The 23,036-nt window shown below is 43.0% G+C and overlaps 1 protein-coding gene across 3 annotated transcripts in view; it reads right to left on the bottom strand.

Moving 5' to 3' along the window:
* Pc (pyruvate carboxylase) overlaps window positions 1-23,036 on the bottom strand; it is a 115,492-nt gene that overhangs the window by 85,846 nt on the left and 6,610 nt on the right. The gene's annotated exons all lie outside the window — the stretch shown is intronic.

Below are 23,036 nucleotides of genomic sequence, written 5' to 3'. Positions count from 1 at the left end.
TGGCTCTCTCTCCCCTCCTAGGTCTGGTTCTCATCATTTACATGTTCAGGGGAAGGAAGTACTTTTGCTAATGTGTAAGTTGTAGTTGTTAAATGATGGGTATAAGATTTTTTTTTTTTTTTGATACAGGGTTTCACTATGCAGTTAAAGATGGCCTTGCACTTTCTTTGTATACCATGATGGCCTCAAATTCACGGCAACCTTTCTGCCTCAGTCCCCTGAGTGCTTGGGTTACAGGCATGTGCCACCACGCTTGGCTAACAATGGGTATAAAATCTAACCTGTGAGCCTCATAAGTATGTTGCAGATATAGAGACGTAGACATTTTAGAGTGGAATTTGAGTAAAACTTAGCCTTGTCCTGCTGCTAAAGGAAGACTGCCTAGGTGATTAGGTAGACAGCACAAATGTCTTAGAGACTTCTCCCTAGGATATAGGGCAGGATTTTTCTGGGCCATTACTTGACTCTATCTCTAAAAGTGATCTCCTTTACAGGCTGTGAAGTGCTCCAACCACTTCTAATTTGCCCTTTGATATTTTCCTAACTCTCTTTCAAAGAACTGAAAAGCAGTAGTTGCGATCTCTTGATTATTGGTTTTGCTAGCAACGCTTCCTTCTTTAAACATGACTATTATAGCTAGAATCATTGTAGCTTGTGCTTTTAGAAACACCTACTGGAGTTAGGAGGGTGAGTTTCCAGGGAAGGTAGGGCCATAAGTCAGTAACGGTGGCTAATCTAAGCTGACCCATCTTCTGGTCACTTTTCAGATGATAACCACCTGTTCTGGAGCAGGTCACCTCAGGGGACACTTTGACAGAATATAGAAACCAAGTAGTGACTAAAAGGGATGCCTATTTTTTTTCCTTCTGTTGCAGATGGGAAACTCAAAGTCAAATTCTCCTACTCCTTTGGAATATATTCTTAAGCACTGGAAATTTTTTAACCCTCACATATTGAAAAAGAGCTGTTCAATATTTTTCTGCACCCACACATGGCCTGCCTATCCCCTATAGGGAAAATGAAATGAGAGGGAAGTATTGATTATGATACTATTTCACAACTAAAATTGTACTGTAAGAGAGAAGGAAAATGGTCAGAATTACCTTAGACTTCCTAACAGCTTAGAGAATGATAATGAGCCTTCTTAAAGCAAGTCAAAAGGGTGTCTCTCAGGCACTGGGCATTCTCCATCATCTTCGCTGTGCATGGAGGCCACAATTATTAAGAAAAGTAGAGAAAATGAAGGAGACCCTAAAGAGACATCTTCACAAAACGGCTCAGGAAACCTACCTACAGCGGCCTCACTTACTACCTTTAGTTCTTATCAAAGTAAAAAATATACCTCAAATTCTAGGCCTTAGTCCATGTAAAATGCTTTACAGATGCCCTTTTCTAATGATTTTCTCTTTGGTAGAGAAACAGATGCTTTACTAAAAGACGTCACCTCACTCGCTAAATTCCAACAGACTCTTCAACAGCTAGCAGAAGCTCAGCCTAAAGAGAAGAGAAATGCCATATTCTACCCCAGAGATTTAGTACTGGCAAAGTGCCTTCTTCTCATCTCCTTCCTTGGGACCAACTTGGGAAGGACTATACACCATGATCCTGTCAACTCCATCAGCTGTCAAAGTAGCAGGCCTAGACTCCTAAGTCTAGGAGGCCTAGACACCCTTGACTCAAGCCCTAAGAACCAAAAACTGTCAGGAGTGTGAACAACCATCCAAATATTCCTATAAACCATAAAAGAATTGAAATTCTTTGTCAAAAAAAAAAAAAAAAAAAGCAAAGCTTTCAGATAAGTCATCTAAGATGTTACTCTTAGTTCTTTTACTAGTTACTTTACCACTAAAGGAAAGTACAATTCCTTTCTAGGGTGTGCACAAAAATATGCAGTCATTACAACAAACATCTTGCTAGATATGTGGTCTGCTCCCATTATCAAGTACATCAAGACTTCCTTGGTGGGTGTTATGGTTTGTGTCTAGATGTCCCCCCAAAGCCTCATGCAGTCATGGGGTGGGGCTTCTAGAGTTTTTGATTGACTTATGGTCCAATGCTGAGATTATGGATGTCAGTGCTACATCCACCCTAGGGTGGTAGCCTGCATACAATATAAGGGAGGGAAAGAGGCTTTGCTCTCTGCTGCTGCTCCTCCCTTTTTGTTCTTGCTGCTTTTGCTGTTTTCCACTACCATGAACTGTTGCCCTCTGCCATGTACCACTCTTCCTTGGAGCCAGCCAAATATGGACTGAAACCTCCACAAACTGTGAGCTAAAAAAATTTTCCTTCTTTAATTCTGTGCATCAGGTATTTTGTCTCAGCAACAAGAGAAACGTAACCAAGACAGTGGGTATCCCCACTTCAAGGAGACAATTAAAATAAGCTATAAGACTACACTGATGAGACACAAAAGAGTTCAGAGGTTCATAGTTTACCCCACAGTTACAAAGTAACTGAGTTGCCTATAAACAATACGCTTAACAATCCTAGATATAATTGATTTTCTAAAAATGCCACTAAAGCCTCTCTATAGACTCTAGTCCCCTATTAAATAAGAATAACAGTCCTATCATGAGAGCCAACAATCACAGGTATAAAGATGATTACTTTCAGATATGGGATGATTATATGTGGTTAACTCCAACCACAGAACAACTTAATAAGAAGGTGCCCTTATGTTGGAAACAGAAATCATTCCTATTCTCACTGGCCTAACTCTTCTAAATACTTGAGACAGACACCTCCCAAGCAGTGTATATACACTATAACTTTACACGGAAAGGACTGGTTTACAGAAAACTGGTTTAATCATCCAAAAATTAGAGGTTCCTATGGAACCAATTTGTGGCCCTGGATACCCTCTGGACAGACAGAGAGATGCACACTGGGACTTGTGTGGTTATAAGGCAGGAGGGTCAAAAATACCGACAAACCTGCAAACTTACACCATCAGCAACATCGATGGTCTGAACGTGTTTTAGATACGATTATTTGACTTCTGTTTGATGTCATGCAACACATTGATGACTTGACTAAACTATACTCAATAGGGCCTTAAATGGCACCTCCACTGGTCTCTCTCTCTCCTAAATGAAAAAATAAAATGAATGAAGCAAGCCATCCTCCAAAATTGGATGGTCTTAGACATCTTGACAGCAGCACAGGGAGTACTTATGCAGTTGTAAAAGCTAAATGTTGTGTGTACATTCCTGATCCTTTTGCTAATATCTTGATAGCTGTTCAAGATATTAAATGACAGGTTAATGATATGTCAGATTCTAAAATTCCCTGGATTTTCTCCTTACCCTCTTTGTGAGAGGCTATTATTGGCTCTTCCTGGTGGGAACATTTGTTGGCTATATTCATGATAGTCTTGATCTTATTATTTGGCCCATGCATACTTAACTGTTTCTTTGGCCTTGTCTCCTCCAGATTTACAGCTATACCCTTACCCAAGACAAGAACACTTGGTGTCAGGCTGGGGATTTGGCTCAGCAGCACAGCGCCTGCCTGGCAAGTGTGAGGTCCTGAGTTTGATTCCTGCTACAAAAAAAAAAAGAACACTTGGTGTCTATCGAGGGCCTTTATTTTAGATAGACCCTCTGTACAGTATCTCTGACTGCCGATCACAGCTATGACTCCTTCAGCCAGAAATAGCCAGAACAGTAATTGCCCCTTGTACCCTCCTCATGGCAGTTAAGGACACCTCTTCAGAGGAAGGACTATTATAGACGGCTAAGTTTGGTAGAAATTTTTTTTTTTTTTTTTTTTTTTTGTTTTTTTTCCGGTACCGGGAACCGAACTCACGACCTTGCGCTTGCCAGGCAGGCGCTTTGCCGCTGAGCTAAATCCCCAGCCCTGGTAGAAATATTTTAGACAGTCAGACAAGACGAGACCCTCTAGGCAGTCAGTGCAAAAGATGAGAATGCATTACAATTGTGGCAGAAGGCACATCCATTGAAAGCCAGGCCTCAAGATAAAGATGGAATGACCAGATCTATATGCATCTCCAAGGGATAAGCAATATACTATAATTGGTATCACCTGATCCACTAAACTCTAGATCGACATCAGTCACCCAGGTAGATGACCAAGATCTCCTAAGCTAAAAAGTTCCTTGTTCTTTCCATGTACACTTAAGATGTGAATTGCTTCCCCACTGGATCAACATTACCTAAGCAGCTATACTTATGATCTTACCATTTATAGTTTGTCCCACGTTGTACCCACCTTTTGATTTTACTCTATAAAACTTTCTCCAGAAAGTGGGTTCTCCAGCAACCAACTTGGGCCCTCTCCTGTCTCTCAGAAGCTACCTCTCTCTCAATAAAATTTCCTATTCTTAGCTTCCGTTGCTCCTTAGAATTCATTCTTTGACTTTGGGGAACATGAACTTGGCATATAGGACATCAAGCAGGCTGGGAATTATAATATTTGTCTTATATTATTTGGAGGTCCTATATCACAAAGGGCAAATTCATAAAGCTCCGAGTCTCAGGGTCCATGCCCTCTGGTGCAGGGCTGCTTCTCTAAATGTGGTGCCAAGGGAGGCCCTGAATGGGATCTCTCTCTCTCTCACACACACACACACACACACACACACACACACGTGCACGCGTGCATACACACACGTACATGGTAAGGCATGACATATGCACAATAATCTAGATGCATGTAAAATAAAAAGGTCACCCGCCTTTATCACATCTAGACAGTAAGAGTGCAGCAATTTTTTTTAAATAAGAATCAGGACAGCCTAAAATTAACAGCTACCAAGATGGATTTGGCAGTAACAGAATAACAATGGGCTTCTCAATGTACTTAGGAATTCAAAAAATGTGAGTGTTATGGGAATTTCAGAAATCAAAAGGTTAAAATAGCAAAATATTTAGAAAAAACATTACATGAAAATAAGAATTTCAAGCAGGGACAAGGAGGCACACAGGTTCCAACATCGGCTAATCTCTCATTTAAAACAAACAAACAAACAAACAAAACTCCTAAGACACAGTATTAATTATTGCCTACGTGCTATTCCTGCTTTCTAAGCAATCCTGCTTATATTACCAAATGCTATTCCCCAGGCCAGGCCAACTTGGGTCAACTGCAAATCTTTACAACCAAAAGCAGCAGACCCTAAAGATTCCAGCTCCTGTTATAAATTCACAAAGTTGTCTTCTGGGACAAATCAGTAGCCTGAGTTTGAAATGATGATCAAACTTCCAGATCCAAGCATCAAACTATTACAGTTCTGGGGGTGCAGCCCAAACTGCTTCCCTCACTGTAAGGGGCAGCCTCAGAGTTCAAGTTCGAAACTGAAGAACCCTGAGAGTGGGAGCCACACCCCGAGAGGTGCAAGGGCTGCTCTCAAAAGCACTGCTTCAAAAGGAAGCAGGAGTTTTCCCAGCTGGGCCAGATAACCATCCATCCCTCCTACTGAAAGTAACTAAAAATACAGATCCAGGGAGGGGAGAGGCAGGGGACATAAAAAGAATTAAGATGTGTTATCTACATGTACCAACATCCCAGAGTGAATGTAAACATATACTGCAAACATAAAATATTTTTAATTTTTAAATGTATGTAGCATAAAATGTGGTAACCACATGTATGTGTATATGTGTATGTGCATATACACTTAAAACTTATATGTACTTAAATATATGCATGTATATATGTATACACACACACACACACACACACACTTAATTTTTTCTTTAAATCATAAGCCATGGAGAAAAAGGAATACTCAGGCTAAAATCTAGGAGGGTGCGAAACCCCAGAGGCAAGTGTCTATCCTGAGAGCATTTGCACAACCGGGGAAAGTCTGGGCTTCAGTTTTAAACCCCAAAGAGCACTGAGGCACAGCCCAGAGCCCAGTCACAAGGGGAAACGTAAGGAGATATTTCCCCCAGTGAAACTAGGATTTTCAAAAGCCACTCTCTCAGGGCAACAGCATACCTGAAAAACCTGATCTATGTCTCACTGCCCCCAAGATCAGCAAGAAAAATCAAGTGCGTTGATCCTTCTCACTAAACAGTTGGAGGAACAAAAAACACTCATCCTAAGAATTCGTAATCAGGACAGCCTCATACAGAACTGTAGCACAGATTCCCCCGTGGGGGTGGGTGGCAGAAAATACTCAAGGCTCAACGCTGCTAGTGGGAAAAATATAATCATATCTAACGTAGAAGAGATACACAAGCCAGCAATTCCGCTCCTAGTTTATACCTCTGAGAAGCACTTGCTCATGTGTGCCACCAAAAGCCAGGGATAAGAATGTTCCTACCCGTGTTTTTTCTTTTCTCCGCCCTGCTCTGTAATTCATGGTGACTTCGGTAGCTTCTTACTTTTTTGTAGTGCTAGGGATTGAACCTAGGGCCTTGAACATACTAGGCAAGTGCTCTACCACGAAGCTACATCCCCAACTGCAATTCAGGGCAGCTTTGAACTCACTATGTAACCCACCTTGGCTTCAAACTCATGGCGCTCTTCCTGCCTCAAGCTCGCAAGTGCTGGGACGACAGGTGTGTGCTGCCACACCAGGCCAGCAGTGTCATTCGTAAGGGCAAGCCAATAAAAGCCCACAGGCTGCTCAGCAACAGAAAGGAGAAACACATGTGGCAACTTCATATTTCGTTCCACAGCAGCAGAAAATGAATGGTACTGCATGCATCACGTGTGTGGAATTGCAACTGTAATGCAAAGCAAGTTGCAGAACTGACAGTATAATTCCACATCTAAAATGCTCAAAAACAGGCAAAATTAAACAAAGAACTATTTAGAGATTAGTCATAGGTGGAAAAACTATGAAAAAAAATCAAGAAAATGATTACATGAAAGTCAGAATAGCTATGGAGGTAAAAGATTTCCATGGGAAGGCACAGAAGGCTTAACCTTTTACACCGTAAGTTGGGGGATGGGAACATAGATGTCTGCTTTGCTTAAAATATGTCTTTTTTTTTCTTTTTGAGACAGGGTCTTGCAATGCAGTTCAGGCTGGCCTTGAGCTTGCTTTGTAGCCCAGGCTAGTCTCAAACTCACAATCTTCCTGCCTCAGCCTCCAGAATGCTGGGACTACAGGTGTGCACCAACATGCCTGGCTAAATATGTCTTCTTAAGTGTGTGTGGTGGATTGACTACTGGTGGTCAACTTGTAACACCAAGCTGAACCTAACCAGCATGGTGCTGGGTGTGGGAGGCCCACCTGGGGGTTGTTGCTGGCAGTATAAGAGGCAGAACGAGAGAAGCTGTTGGGAACCTGTTGAAAGCTGTTCAGAAGCTATAGGGAGCTGTTGGTTTTCCTGACAGAGTTTGTCATGCTGGCTTTCCTAATGAATTTGGCTGTTCTCATTGGAGGAGGAGCTCAGGACCTTGTTATCACTGAGAATGGCTAAGGTTCACTTTGGGGGAGCTCTGGTCCTCACTTTGAGCATCACTTCCTGGTTCCGGAGGGGAAGATGGTGCACTGCTCATCCTCCTGGAGAAGCTTGTCACGTTGGCTTTCCTAATGGGAACTTGGCTCTCATCATCAGAGAGGCTTGGGACCTCACTGTTGCTAAGGATGGTTGTGGTATTTTTGGGGGGAGCTCTGGTTCTCACTTTGAGCATTGCTTCTTGGCTCCAGTGCAGATCCCTCAGCCTGCTAGCACAGATCCTTCATCCCACTGGCATAGACTTCTAGCTTCTACCATTAATCTTTGGGCCTTCTCAGTGCAGAACTGTGAAACAGGCTGGCATGAGGCATTGTCGTGAGCTCTTGGCCTCATGGAAACCATTGTTATAGGCTCTAGGTCTTCAGCTGGACTTATGCAAGGCATTATCATGGGATCTAGGCCCTCAGCTGGGTTCTTTGGTCTTTTGTCTTTAGTGTGTGGATAGATTCCCTGCACTCTCTTTTATATATGATTATTTGGCAACTATTATAAATAATCTTATAAAATATGTATGCTGCATTATATTGCTCCCCTTGTAAAACCCCAAACCACAACAGTGTGATATATTTTTCAATAAACAAACACAAAACACAAAACAAACTAGGCTTGGGGTGCAGCTCAGTGGGAGACTGCTTGCCTAGCATTCTTGAGGCTCCAGATTCAAACCCCACTAGAGAGAGAGAAAAATGGGAGAAAATGGGATGAGGGAGAGAGAGAACTATGGAGTTTGGCATGGGGGCGCACACCTGTAGTCCCAGCACTCTGCGAGGCTGAGGCAAAAAATCCAAAGTGTGAGCCCAACCGGGGCAACTTAGTGACTTAACAAGGTCCTGCCTCTAAATTTAACAGAAAAGGGCTAGGAATATAGCTCAGTTCAAAGTCCGTGGGTTCATTCTCCAGTACTACAAATACACACACACAGTGGAATGTCACACAGCTGTTTAAAAGTGTAGCACACTCACTTGTGCAGATATGGGCCCATCTCCAAGGTATGCCTTGGAAAAGGAAAAAGGCCTTGGCAGAGGTACTGGAGAAAAGAGGGTGTAAGGAAGAAAACAAGAATATACTTCTATTCTAAATGGACGCACTGTCTCTAAAAGGAAGCAGCCTTTAGAGAGGGGAACTGAGAACAAAAAGTTTGTTCCAAGTGCAAGTAGTACTCAAATAAAATAAGTAACTTTTAAAGAAGTTAAACGCTAACCTTTGGGTTGACACTCTAGGAATGATCCTAGACTCTATCAGGTTCAGCCTGATACAGGTAACCATCTCAAGTCAGCCTATCCAAGCTGTGTCCTACAAAGACCCCTTGGATGGGCTCCATCAGAGACAGGGCTCTTGGGCTTTGCCAGGCTGGCTGACCTGGAACAAAACTCTCAAAGAGGCAGCAGCTGAAATGTTCGTTGGGGCCCATAGATCTGGTAGGAATGGCTATATTTGTCCTCTGCCCCAGAAATACCCTTAATCTGGACCCCTGCAGGCAAAGCCTCTTTAAGCCCGTGTTGTGTCTAGTTAGAGAAACCATCAGGGGACAGAAAACTGTCTCAGAGCTGTAAGAACAACAGAGAAAGAGGTCAGACCCAGGATACACACAGCTTTCCCTGGAAGGCAAAGCATACCACCCTTTACCTTGTGACTTCAGCCTCAAACTGCTTCCCTCCTGGTAGCAGATGCCCTACCTATCTTTTCTGCTGACGAAGCCCCATTCCAAAGTCCTAGGAAAGGTACTATGGAGATCAAGTATTTAGGTGAAGGGTTGAGGATGTAGTTCAGAGGCACAGCCCTTCATCCAAACACTTGAACCAAACCCCTATACCACAAAAAAGAAAAAGAAAAAGAAAAAAAAAACTTGGGAAAGAAACAAAGATTTATGTTTTGAATATGCTAAGAGAATTCCCTTCTAAAATGCTTCCTCCATCATGCACCAAAAAATGAACAGCAGCCCTAACCCCGATCCTCTCCAATCTAACACACACACACACACACACACACACACACACACACACACACACACACACGGCTTTGCTCAGTGTGAGCCTGTTTGCAAGCAGGCTACTTCAGCCTCAGCCTCGCCAGCCCTGGACCTCTCCGGCCCTGGATGCATAGGAAAAACTCTCAGCTCCTCTGTGATTAGCACTGCCAAGGCCTCGGCCCTCACAGGGCGACCTCCCCAAGCAACAGGAGGCTCACACACAGCCCACGCTATTGTCCTAAGGAAATGATGGTGAAAAGATAGTGAAGTAGCAGGATAAGACAAGAGCTGCAGGCACTCAGCTCAAGAATCTGTATACTCTGCCAGACCTCTCTCCTGCCTGGGTGATGTTTTCTCCAGAGAAGTCCCCAGGCCTAACTGCTCTGGTCCCAAGCTATCTCTGTTTTCTGACTTTTCCCTATTCTACCTGCCTCTCTCCTTTTCCTCAGATAGGGCCCTGGGATCAGCTACCTGCAGCTGCATGAAGGGAGTCACTTTCAGCCCTGAACTTCAAGATGAAGACAAGGCTGCAATTAAGACTTTCCCAATTCCTTTCTCCACTTCACCCCAGGACAACTTTCCTTCTGCGATGGTTGTATTCACCTCTCCCTTCCACAGCAGCCCTCGCCTCCTCCGTGCCTGCGGTTTTTACTCAGTGCTAGGCCGCCCCCAATACCCACTCTTGACTCCCCCATTCCCAGTCAGCCTGCCACTATCACCACCAGAAGAGGATTCCAAAACCCCATTCTCCACTGCGTGGCCAGCTCGAGCATGTCAGCAGTTTCTTATGGCCTCCAAATCCAAAATGCAGCTGGATCCACAGAATGATCCTCCCACTCTAACACTCATGACTCCTCCCATCGCACCCTCTCTTTCCACAGCCTCGAGCAAAGCAGGCCCAGACCTCCTTCCTCCCAGCCTTTCCACAACCCCTCCCAGGCAGTGAGGCTGGGATTCCACCTTCCGCCCAAGCCGGTCTTCGCTCATTGCTGTGATCGTCCAGCGTGCCACTGCCTGGGCACCTGCCCTCCTCTCACCCAACACAAATGTGGTAATAGTTCGAGGGCTTGCTTTTCCAATAAGTCTTTCTTGAGCAATCCCGCCCACCAGATACGGTTCTCTCACCCTCAGGCCACTGACTCATATTCTGCTCTCCACTTGGAATCCCCTGTAACTGTCCTTCACTGGGGCCATTAACATGCCACCATGTGCCACCATGACACTACATCACAAGGGTTATTTCATTTGCTCTCTCCCAATGGATGCATCAGGAAGAACGCATTCCATTTTACAAATTAAAAAAAAAAAAAAAAACAAGACTCTAAGAGGCAAAAGAACTTGGCAGAGGTGACAGTTCTGGCAACAGCCTAAGCCCAAACTCCACCTAACCCACCAGACTCCAGAGCCCATGCTTGGTGACACCATTATGCCACTTCCCTGGTACTTTCTTGTGTGTTTATGCATTTAGCATCTCACTTGCCCAGCAGCAGCAGGCAATAAGAAGTCCTCCTACTGTCTTGTATTAACTGGTCGTTATGGACCAAGCATGTATTTTGCCTGGACCACAGCAAAGTATTTGAGGGTAAGGGCCACTGCCAGGCCCGACAGCATTCAGGAAAGGCCTGTGCTACCCGTGGGGCACAGCAAGTGCTCAAGCAAAGAACAATTTCCTAGAATACAGCTCGGGAATAACATCATTCTCCTTAAACTGTTCAGTCAACTGAAAAGATCATGCCAGATGCTGTAGCTGCATTGACGACTATCAGGAGGGCTTGGGATGAGTATCAGTGGTAGAGCGCTTACCTGGCATGTGTGAAGCCCTACCTTGGAGCCGAAGCACCACCAGAGAAAAGAAAAAGGGAAGGGTATCCCTAAAAGTAAAAAGGGATGGGGCTAGGGATATAGCAGACATAAGCGCCTGCCTAGAAAGTGCAAGGTTCTGAGTTCGATTCCCAGTACCACAAAAAAAAAAAAATCCATAAAAGTAAAAAGAGATGGAAAAATTATACAGGTCAACAAAAACACAGTTATTTTGCAACTAGCTGGATGGGGTAATGAAAAGTCAAAAAGGCTGAGAAAACCCTTAAGGCAGTGGTGGTGAACCTATGGCATCTGTGCCACAGCGGGCACCCGGAGCTCTCTTTTTCAGCATATGAGCCAAGTGTATGAGCAGTTTTTTCTAAACTAAATCCTCAGGGGCTGGGGATATAGCTCAGTGGCATAAGTGCCTGCCTGGCAAGTGCAAGGTCCTGAGTTCGATTCCCGGCACACACACACACACAAAAAAAACCTAAACTAAATCCTCAGTATTCAGGTTTAATCTCAGTGCTGGTGCTCTGTGATAAGTGGGTTTGGGGCTGCAGCTTGGGCACTCATCTCTAAAAGGTTCGCCATCACTGCCTCAAGGCCTCACTAAAACCACCCTGGGCAACGGGGCAGGAAGGAGAGCCCCACCCCAGTGAAGAGCCTGATTCCCAGGTGGCCACCAGCCCAAGTGACAGCAAATGGCTCTAGTGACAGAAGCTGCAAACACCCATCAAGCAGTCATTTTAAGAAAAGAGGGAGTTTCTGGTTGATCTTTTGAGTTTTATGCACTGAGACGTTCTGCGACAGATTCTATGACTCTGTGGAACAGCAGTGTAGTCTAAGAATCGTAGGGCAGAATCAGGACTGTTGCTCCTCTTAAAACTTGGCTCTGACTTGAAATAAAAAATTATAGGAGACCACTGTTGTAGACTGTTCCTGCCTTAGGCCCCAAAAGACCGCACTAAAAATCGAAATGGAGTTATCCACGCTAAAGTTTCACCAAACTGAAAACAAGTTATTTATCTAAACTTCTGAGAAATTGCCCAATTTCCCAAACAGGCCAGTTTTATTTTTTTCCAGTACCGGGAATCGAACTCACGACCTTGCACTTGCCAGGCAGGTGCTGTGCTGCTGAACTAAATCCCCAGCCCAAGGCCAGTTTTAGATAGTATGATAATGAAGTTCCCTGGGCTTTAATCCTTAGTAACCTGTTATTCTTCTACTGTTCTGTCTCCCTGCTCCCGCCCGACAAAGAAAACAGAAATGACCAGTCTGCCTTCTGTTTTTGGTTTCTGGTTCCCTCAGTCTTTTACTGCCTATAAACCAATCTCTGCTCAGCTCATTGGAAAACTTACTCTATTTTATGGAATGAAGCATTACTTGGATTTCTGAATCAGAAATAAAGCCATGTAATATTTTTAAGCTATGTAATTATTGTAATTTTTTTTTTCTTTTTGAGACAGGGTCTCACTCTGCACTGCAGGTTTGCCTTGAACTCACCTTGTAGCCCAGGCTGGCCTCAAACTCGCATCAATCCTCCTGCCTCAGCCTGCCAAGTGCTGGGATTAGAGGCATGTGCCACCACACCCAGTTTGTAATTTTGTCCTTTGAAAGTCTCGTCCTAAACGAAGCTGAGTGAGTCACCAAATCTCCCTGAGCCTCAAGATTGTCATCTATGACATAAAACCACAACCTTACCATGATCACAACCAGTCCCAGGGAGAACTGCTCAATGAAGGGCTAAAGCTATAAAATTCTGCATATATAGGAGTAGCATCAACAACAGAAGCAATAGAACAAAGTCAGTCAGCTGAATGGGGGATCCTGGGGTGCACTAATTGCAATCAGATCCCAATATTTGTCAAGACCTGGGTGGTTGCCTGGGGTGGGAGTGTCCACTGTTAATAGATTGAATACATAGCAGCAACCCTTTTTCATATACATTTTGGTGATTTCCCATTTTCTGCTATAAAAACACTGATCTAAAGAACCTCATCTGGCGAGGAATGGTGCACACGCCTATAATCCCAACACTCCAGGAAGGTTGAGGCAGGAGGACCATCATGAGCTTGAGGCTAGTCTGAACTACATAGCGAGACCCTGTCTCAAAAACAAAACAAAATGACACAAAAACACATGAAGAACCTCATCTGTTTGCCTGTCTTATTAATCTTTGGGTTACATTTCTAGAACTAGAGTTGCTGTCAAAATTTTTTAATCTTCCCTGCATTTCCTGCCATTTAGTGTCCACTCCTACAGTGGGACACATTTTCCTCTGAGAGGAGAGGCTATCACTCCAAGACATCACTCCCATAATTTAGTACAAAGGTGTCTCTGGGTTCTTTATAGCATATTTGCAGGTAACCTGCACACACTCTCCAAATATTTTAAATCATCTCTAGATTACTCATAGCACCTAATACAATGTAAATGTTAAGTAAATAGCTGTAGTACTATATTATTTAGGGAATACTGACAAGGGAAAAAAGCCTATACGTATTGAATACAAACACAATTATTTTTCAAATATTTTCAACCTGAGATTGGTTGGATCCACAGACATAGAAACACAGATACGGGGGGTCAACAGTGTTCTCGGACACTATTTACCTCACAGTGCTGCTCCTTCATGATCTGAAGGGGAACACAGAACCACAAGTAAGGAAGAACTATATTTAAAACTACAACCTGGAAGTGAGGCCACACACTTGTAATCCCAGAACTGTGGGAAACTGAGGCAGGAGGTTTTCAAATTCAAGCCCAACCTAGGCAACTTTGAGATTTAGTGAGACCCTGTCTCAAAATTAAAAATAAAACCAGGTGTGGAGGTGCACACCTGTAATCCCAGTACTCAGGAGGCTGCGGCAGGAGGACTGATTTGAGTTAAAGGCCAGCCTCAACTATATAATGAAATCCTGTCTCAAAAAAATTAAAAAAACATCCAGGGATGTAGCTCAGTGCAAGGGTCTCAGTTCAACCCCTGGTATACACACACATACACACACCAGCACACACATGCAAAAGAATAAAGGTGGACTCTTATCTAATACCATAAAGTCCTTCTTATCTATGGAGGACATATTCCAAGACCTTCTGTGGATGGCTGAAACCTCAGTATACAGAACCCTACATGTTCTGTTTTTTCTTATGTATACAAGGGTGATCAAAATGTAAGGCAAATTTTTAAATTTTTAAAAAATATTATTACAGACGGGAGTGGTGGCACATGCCTGTAATCCCAGCACTTGGGAGGCTGAGGCAGGAGGATCGTTGCAAGTTCGAGGCCAGCCTGAGCTGCAAAGTGAGCTCAAGGCCAGCCTGAACTGCATAGCGAGACCCCGTCTCAAAAAGACAAAAATAAATAAATTCATTAAATTAAATAAAAATAACAATAAAAAAATTATTACAGTAAAAGACACATTGTCATTAATTCCCCTCAAAATCCTTCCCCTCCACTTGAACACACTTAACGCATCATTCTTGCCACTTTCTGAAGTAGTTCTAGAGGTCTTTTGTTTTTGTTTTTGTTTTTTTAAATCTAGAAGTCTTCTTTCATCAATATGATAAAAAAAAAAAATGGTGACTGCTGCCACCAAGTACCATCTAATGGAAAGGCAGGCTCGTAAAAACATTACGGTGTGTCCTCATCCACCTTATTCCCTGGGTCTGGCACTGTGCAACTCCTGGTTCTTCCCCAAAGTCAAAGTGACCATGAAAGGTAAACGTTTTGAAATAGATTTACGACATTGAGGCAGCCGTGACAGCACAACCAGACACCAACAAAACAGGACTTTCGGAACTGCTTCACAAAGCGGCAAGAACGATGAGGTAAGAGGGTACAGATGAGGGGGAATATTTTGAGGGGGATTACTTTTACTGCAATAATTTTTTTAATATATGCATTTATCTTATTTTTCAATAATACCTCATAGATACTATGCTACAGTTCAATTTATAAATTAGGTACAGTAAGAGATTAATAGCAATTGATAAAGTAGAATAACTATAACAATATTTTGTGGTAATAGTAATGTGCCAGCCAGGCGTTGTGGTGCTTGCCTGTAATTCTAGCTACTCAGGAGGCTGAGGCAGGAGGACTGCAAATTTGAGGCCTGCCTGGGCAACTCAGGGAGACCCTGTCTCAAAATAAAATTTATAAAAGGCTAGAATGTAGCTCAGCAGTAGAGCACTTGCCTGGCCCTAGAGCACATGAGGTTCTGGGTTCAATCCCCAGTGCTGCAAAAATCATTAAAAAATAAAAGTAATGTGGAAGTTCTCTTTCTCTCCAAATGCCCAAAATATTAATATACTGTACTCACTCTTCTTGCGATGGTGTCAATGATACAATGCCTACCTGGTGAGATGAAGTGAGGTGGGTGACATAGGTGTTGTGACATAGTGCTAAGGTGCCACATAAAGGTTAATTGAACACAGCACGGCATTATCACAAAGTGGACAGGAGAACCACAATGGCTACCAAGTGACTGACACGCTGGTAATGATATAGTACAGATTAGCTTGACAAAGGAATGATTCACAGTCTGGGTAAGAGGGAGCAGGAGCAGGAAGCATCAAACTCCAGATTCAAATTATACTACAAAGCTACAGTGATACAAAAAAAAAAAAAAAAAAACAACCCAGCATGTTACTGGCAGAAAAACAGACATGTGAATCAACGGAACAGTATAAAGGATGCAGAAACAACCCCAGGCACATGCAGGCCTCTGATCTTTGACAAAGGGACCAAAAACATACACTGGAGGAAAGATAGCCTCCTTCAACAAATGGTGCTGGAAAAACTGGCTAGCCACATGCAGAAAACTCATATCTCTCACCATGTACGAAATGAAAATCAAAATGGATCAAAGATCTAAATGTTGAAACAGAAACGATCTTCTGGAAAGTAAAACTCTTGACAGGTATAGGCAAGGACTTTTTGAACAGAATCCAACTGCACAAGACAACATCAAGAATCAACAAGTGAAATCATAAAATTAAAAAGCTTCTGCACAGCAAATGATATAACCAACACCCAGATGTGGTAGCGCATGACTGTAATCCCAGCACTTGGAAGGCTGAGGCAGGAGGATCGTTGCAAGTTCAAGGCCAGCCTGGGCTACAGAGTGAGCTCAAGGCCAGCCTAAACTGCACAGTGAGAACTTGTCTCAAAAAAGAAAAAAAATGATATAACCAACAGAGTAAAGAGACAACCTACAGAATGGGAAAACATTTTCACCAGCTAATCCTTGGACAGAGGATTAATATCTTGACCATATAAAGAACTCAAAAAAATTAGACCCCTTCCCAAATTAAAGATTCAATCAAAAAATGGGCAACTGAAATATAGATACTTCTCAGAAGTACAAATGACTGAAAAATACATGAAAAAATGTTCAGTATCTCTGGCCATTAGAAAAACAGAATTTAAAACAACACTGAGATTCCATCTTACTCCAGAAAGAATGGCCATTAGGAAATCAAATAATAACATCCTGGAGAGGATGCCAAGGAGGGAAAAGGAACCCTTCTACATTCTTGATGGGAATGTAAACTTGTACAACCATTATAGAAATCAGTACAGAGATTCCTCAAAAAACTAAAACCACAAATTCCATTTGACCCAGCTATTTCCCTTCTGGGTACCTTCCAGGAAGAGTTAAAGATGTCATACTACAGTGATACACACAGACCCATGTTTATAGCTGCAGAATTTATAATAGCTACATCTCAGAAGTTATTTATATGTTCATCAATAGATGAATGCATAAAGAAAGTGTGCTATTTATATACAACGAGGCACCTCTCTGCCATAATAACAAAGTTGCGTTGTTTGTAGGGAAATGGATGTACCTTGAGACTATAGCATTAATGAAATAAATCAGACACACAAGCTTAAATACTGCATGGTTTCTCTTATGAGAAACCCAGCCAGGGATTTAGGCTCAGCAGCACAGCATCTGCCTGGCAAGCTTGATGTCCTGAGCTCGATTCCCAGTACCAAAACAAAACAAAACAAAAACACAAAAAAACCCACCCCAATATATAAATAAAGGGCAAAATAAAAGGTAGATAATAGGAAATATGGAGGTATGTCTTTTGCAAAAGGAAAGGGAACCAAGAGATGGCAGGAGGAGAGAAGAAAGCAAAGGGAAGGAGATTTTAAAAAGGTATGAAGATGTGAGATGTCCATGTACCAACGTCCCATGAGGAATGTAATCATTATATACCGCAAGCATGGACTAATAAAAGTGGGGGAGGGGGCAGAATGCTACTCATCATTCCACTCAGAACAGTGTCCAGCTTAAAACTTAGGAATTGTTTATTTCTGCAATTTCCATTTAGTATTTGTGCACTGAGATTGATCATAGGCAACTGAAAGCTCAGGAAGCAGAACTTCAGCTAATGGGGTGACTGCTGTGCCAAATTTAGCTCAAATGGATTCTTGACCTAAATGAAAGACCTCAAATTATAAAAGTTTTAGAAGAAAATCTAGGTGATCAGCTTCATGATATGGATTTGACAGTCTCTTAGATATTATAACAAAGGCATAAATAACAAAAGCAAAGATAACTAATTTGACTTTATGAAACTTAATTTTTCTACATCAAAAGACAGGTGTGGTGGTGCATACTCATAATCCTAGTAATCTGGAAGACCGAGGCAGGAGGATCACAAGTGCAAGTCTAGCCTGGGCAATTAGGGAGAGACTGTCTCAAAAGCAAAAACAAAAACACTATCAAGAAAACAAAACAATAACCATGTTATTCTTGTAGGATAAGAATCTAAAATAGCAGATATTTGCCAATTTCTACCCAACTCAAGTATCATTTTCTTAGAACATCAAAGTCCTCCACTCTTACCCACACGGGGCCACATATGCAGACATCACAGGAGGGGTCTGGCTGCATGAATAGTTCACTCACCACCCACAAATTTCCCAGGCACAGCCCCTGACCAGGCAAGGGATGCAATTCCACATCTGCTTACCATCTCAGATCTAACCGCTAACAAAAATCAGATGGCGATGGCCCCGCTAAACAGACTGCCCACTCCCCGCTGGGGTCAGGAGAGGCCAAATTCTCTCTCTTTCCAGGGAGATGAATGGAAGAACAGGAAAAGGTGGCATTGGTTCCGGCTGCCTAGATTTCTTGCTAACCAAGCCTAACCCGAAAGCAAGAACTCATTAAGTTCCAGGCTTCTTTTCTCTTTTTTAGAAAGAAGGTAAGAAAGAGAGAAAAACGCCAAACCTAGACTCAGAAGACGAGAATTCAAAATCTGGCACTGCTGGGCCACTGACTTGATTTGACAAGTCCTGGTCAGACCAGTCCTTGGAAGATACCAGTACTACCTAGTTTGTGGTTATAGTGCATAAGAAAGAAGTAAAGCCTTAAGTAAATGAATTGAATCTAGTCAAATGGTTTAGCAGCCTGGGTAGAGAACTTCAGTTACACGAGAAGAGACTACACAATGTGACACTTGTATCTAGGTCATGGGTGCTGTGAGACCGTCCCCATTTGGAGGCAAAATGCCAATGACTGAGGCACTGCTTAGCAGCTGGATTCAAGGCCAAGACCTCATTTCATCCTGGTCAGTGGTCTCCTGAATTATAAGGAAACATTATCTAGCTAAGAAAGAAACCTTAAAGTCACTTAGAAAGGTAATGTAGTATGATTTGAAATCATGTTTTGTAACTCCAGGAAGAGCCAGGTGTGAAGGTACACACCTGTACTTCTAGCACTTGGGAGGCTGAGGCAGGAAAATTGCCTCAAATTGGAGGACAGGCTGGGCTACATAGTGAGATACTGTCTCAAAAAACCAAACCAAACAGCAAATAAAAACAAACACAAAAAGAATGTGTGTTGGATTCAGAATGTTAGTTCAGTGGTACAGCACATAACTAACATGCAAGAACACTGGATTTTGATTCCCACCACTAAAAAGAGGAAAAAAAAAGAAAAAAAAAATCTGTGTGTTATCTGCTCCTTATGTATTTCAGTGTTTAAGAGAATTAACCTGGTTCAGAATAACAAGTTAGTCTTGAGATTCCACTTAAAACATATAACTGAGTAACTGATTTGAACTTATGATTGTAGGTAGGAATTTTACCAAGTTGAAAATCATCTGGACGTGGTGGTGTATACCTGTAATCACAGCTACGTGGAAGGATCAGGCAAGAGGATCGAAAGTTCTTGGCAACCTAAGCAACTTAGCAAGATCCCATCTCAAAAAACAAACTTACAGAGGGCTAGGGATGCAGTTCAGTCCAAAGACCCCCAAGTTTAATTCCTGGTATCACCTAAATAAATAAATAAATAGGGCCGGAAATGTAGCTCAGTGGTAGTACACCCCACAGCTTGAACATCAGTACTGGAAAAAAAATCTGCGTTGGCAGAGGAAAGCATGTGAACAGGTGCTCAACATCTACTGGTCATTATGGAAATTCAAACCATAATGATACCACTATGTACCTTTTTAAATGATTAAATCTTTTTCCAGATACTAGGGATTGAACCCAGGACTCTGTACATGCTAGGACTTCCCCAGTCCTTTATTTTATTTTTTTATTAGTATATGTTTGTGATATATAATGAATGCCTTCATTGTGGGGAGCTGGTACATACACAAATCCCATTTTGGTCTCTTTTTACTTCTCCTTCCCCTCTTCTCCTCCCCTCCCCCTTCTCTCCCTCCATCTCTAAGATCCCCTTCCCATCTGCAAAAGTCTACTTCCCTGTTTCCTGTTGTCTTTTATTTTGCTCTTTACATTATTCATACTTTTGAGTTTCTTATATAAGAGAAACCATGTGATGTTAAACCATATCTGATTTTTTTTCCTTAGCATGTGGTCTCAAGGGGCATCTTAAATAGCTAAAAAGACTGACAGTACTCAGTGTTGCTGAGGGGTGCTGAGGGATTAGAACTCACACACTACTGGTGGGAATACAAAATAGTACAACTGCCATTCAGCCACTCCTAGGCATCCGCCCAAGAGGAAATACATGTTCAAACAAACGCTTGTACATGAATGTTCACAGCTGCTTCATTTATAATTGCTAAAAACTGAAAGCAGGAAAGATGACTAACAACAGGTGAAGAGATAAATTGCGTAATCTCCATGTAATGGAATAACTATTTAGCACTAAGAAAGAATGAGCTATTGACATATATAACATGAACCTATCTTTAAATAATTATGGCTGAATTACAGAAGGCAGACAAAATACAATAACTACTATATGGATTCATTTATGAAAAATTTCAGAAAATTCAAATTAATCAATAGTAAACAGAAAACAGTTTAGTAGTTCCTCAAGAAGGGGAGAGGGACTCCAAATGTGCAGATGTGTTCACTGGGGTGATGGCTTCACAACTGCACACATTTGTCAAAATTGTACATCTTCAACATGTGCATCTAATTATGTCAGTAATGCCCCAGGAAAGTTTTTTAAAAATCAAATACAAGAGAGTTTAATTTATTAGATTTATAGGAGTTAAATATTTGGGAATTTTTTAATCAGGCAACTGGAAAATGTATTAAAATAATTAAAGGAGGACAACTATAATTTATAAGTTCAATTTAAAAAATTCAAGTGAGTATATTTAAGTGTTCAAATGGGAGTCTGGGCATGGTGGTACACACCTGCAATCCCAGCACTTGGGAGGCTGAAGCAGGAATGCTGTGAGTTCGAAGCCAGCCTGGGCTACATAGTGAGTTCAAGGCCAGCCTGAACTGCATAGCGGGCCCTGTCTCCAAAAAAAGGGAGGAGGAGAATACAGCATTAATCAAAAGGCCCCACTGAAGTAACTGCTAACATTTTCTAGAATTCAAAATGGAATGGAAAAATTTGTAGGTATAGTTAAGAGCTAGAATTTAAAAGAAAAAACTAGTTTCTTTTTGTTTGTTTGTAGGGCTGAGGATAGACTCCAGGGCCTCCAATGCGCTAGCCAAATGCTTTACCACTGAGCCACACCCTCAGCCCTAGCACTAGATTTTTAAATTTATAACCTTAATAAATTGAAAAACAGGGGCTGGGGATTTACTCAGTGGCACAGTGCCTGCCTGGCAAGCGCAAGGTCATGAGTTCGATTCCTGGTACGGCAAGAAAAAAAAAGAAAAGAAAAAAAGAACAAAAAATAAATAAAATAAATTGAAAAACAATTTTTTCCACCCAAGTAATTTCTGAATAAACTTCATTATTCAAAGAATCCTGGGATAGCAATGGGTGTGGCATCCAGATCCTCACCCAGACATGCCACTCAGCAGTCACCCAGAACACTCCCTCAAAATCTGTTTCCTCACCCATAAGAACAGTGCGTCCTTGAACACTTATTATTAGTGATTTATTAAGATAGACTTTAAACTGCACATAAACCAGAGAAAGCACTCAGAGAAGCATAAAGTGAGTGCAGGGTGTGGTGGTGCCCGCCTGTAATCTCAACATCATAGGAGGCTGAGAGGACGGGAAGTTTGAGCCATCCTGGGCAGCCCGGTGAGTATGGTGGGGGTGGAGGTCTGGGATACAGCTCAGTAGAAAGGGCCTGGGTTCAGCCCCTAGTACTGGGAGGAGGGTGGGGAGAATGAAAAGAGCAGCGTGATAAGCTTCTGCATCACCATAGTAACCACGGACATTCCAGACCCTGGGCGGGCCAGTGACAGCAAGGAGAGAGGTGACACACGTATCCTCACAGACTAAGCATGACTCAGCACAGGCAGGCCGCAGAATTTTCCATAGCCTCAGCCGCCGATGTCAAGTCGCCTGCCGATCAGGAGAGCAGCCACGGCTGTAGGAGTCCGGCCAGGCCACGCAGCGTGGAAATGTACCCAGCGCAACCTCCCAGGCCCCGCCCCTCCCTGGCTTGCCCGCAAATCAGGGCAGGGGCCACCTGGAGCGCTGGACCTGAGGGTGCTGGGAGGACCTGGGGTTCTGCCTTCTGGCATAACAACAACAACAAAAGCCCAAACCCCCACCCACCTCCCTCCAGGCTCACCAGGCAGAAAGCTCTGGAGCAGGGAGCACCCCCCACAAGACAGGGCCTTGGTTACAGTAACTAAGGAAAGCTCCTGGGAACCAGAGGGGCCTTGGGAACTGATGAGCTGAACAAGCTTTGACAAACCAGACGATCAGGGCGAAGGAGGCCCTTCTTGGTGAATAGTTTTCCCTTCCAATGGATGGATTTGAGAAAAGACAACAATAAAAGATGACAGCCTTAAACAATGGAGACAGCCAGCATCTTGGATTCTGCTCATCAGATTTCTCCAGCTCCCTAAGATAGGTGGCTTGGGGGACTTCATCCAACACCCCATCTCTCCTCACAGGGAATCAAGCAAGAGAAATAACATCCAACTCTATCAACCCAGAATAAGCACACACTGCGAGCAGAGAAGAGGGGGTGGGGGGTACACGTGGTGGGGGAGGAGCAGTTGCCCACAGGCTTGGCTGTTTCCACACGTACCCATCTGCCCTTCAAAGCCAGTTCTCTCAGCAAACTGGCATAGAGTGGAAAACATCTACTGCTGTCCCAAAACTAAGACAGGAGGACTGTGGGAAATCCCATAAAGAAAGCCAACTCCTAGGTCACGATGGACACCCTGAGAAAAATCCCCACACAATGCGTGGAAAGCCAAGAAAAATCCCTGTCCAAAGGAATCCGCATTCCACACTCAACATGAGCTCTGGGGAAAGCTGAGCCACAAAGTCCCCAGCACCCCTTTCAATCCCCAGTACTACCCTCCCCCAAGAGAAAAGTCCCTAGGCACCTAGTTGTGACAGAAAGCAGCGGCCTGCATTTGGATGAAGGGAACGTGACTGTAGCGTCATTAGGCT

Source organism: Chinchilla lanigera, unplaced genomic scaffold (assembly GCF_000276665.1).
Source record: "Chinchilla lanigera isolate Chin_1 unplaced genomic scaffold, ChiLan1.0 scaffold00021, whole genome shotgun sequence".
Taxonomy (NCBI): domain Eukaryota; kingdom Metazoa; phylum Chordata; class Mammalia; order Rodentia; family Chinchillidae; genus Chinchilla; species Chinchilla lanigera.
Note: the sequence above shows the minus strand (reverse complement) of the source record. Positions and strands in the feature narration are given on the sequence as shown.